We start from the raw sequence: 918 nt of genomic DNA on the forward strand, positions 1-918 counted from the left end.
TTCCTGGGTCTCCGCGGTGCAGGGGCTCACTGCTGGAGAGAACTTTTCAGAGCAGGTGGGGAGAGGGCCGTCCCAACCGCACCTGCGCTGGGTAGGTAAAGGGTGAGCTTGGGGAACATAACCGCCCATAGGCACCGCCGGTTTCGGGGCCGGTTTGCAGCCACCTTCGAGCTTTTGTCCCGAGCCTGGGCCCCTGGCTCTCCTGCTCAAATTCGGCAGCCGTCTTGTGCCCCCTCGCCAGGGCCCCGAGCGGCAGGAAAACTCGGATTTACATGACGCCTCCTGCGGAAGCCTGGAGACGTCGGGTGCGCTGGGGGAGCCCGAGTCTGACTTCGCAGACGGGGAACTTGGATGCTAATTCAGGTCTCAAAGGACGCGCCAGACCCCGGACGTGGGCCAAGCGGAGGGACGCAGCCCTCTCTAGGGGCGACACGCGCCCATCTAGGATCTGACCGCCGCTCTATCCGTTCATTTGCTAATAACATTTTGCCGGAGGCCGTCACGTGCGGACGACAGCGACTAGCTTCGCCCCAGCCTAGACGCCAGGACCGACCCGGGACGCCACTGGGTTCTCTGGGGTCCGTCCATAACCCGAGGTGAGGCGCTGGGGCCCATCCCTCGTGGGTCGGAGCAGGAACAGGGTGGGCGTTGGGTCTCTGTGGGCGCGTCTCCCTGTTCGGGCCCGTCAACGCGGGGCCGTAGCGGCGTCGGGGGACAGTGGTGCCGCTGCATGCCCTGCGCCACGGCCTTGGGGTATCCGCGGCAAGTTGTGAGCCGGTGGCATGAAGGGTGGAGGTGGCTGGCAGCGCTGAACCCCCAGCACCTCAGTCAGAGGACGCCTCGCCTACAGCGCGGCCCCAGCTGGACCGGAGGACTCGCGGACGGGTTCGGGGAGGCCGTGCCGGGGGGCGCCCCCCG

Source organism: Pteropus alecto, unplaced genomic scaffold, assembly GCF_000325575.1.
Source record: "Pteropus alecto unplaced genomic scaffold, ASM32557v1 scaffold75, whole genome shotgun sequence".
In the NCBI taxonomy this organism is placed as follows: Eukaryota; Metazoa; Chordata; class Mammalia; order Chiroptera; family Pteropodidae; genus Pteropus; species Pteropus alecto.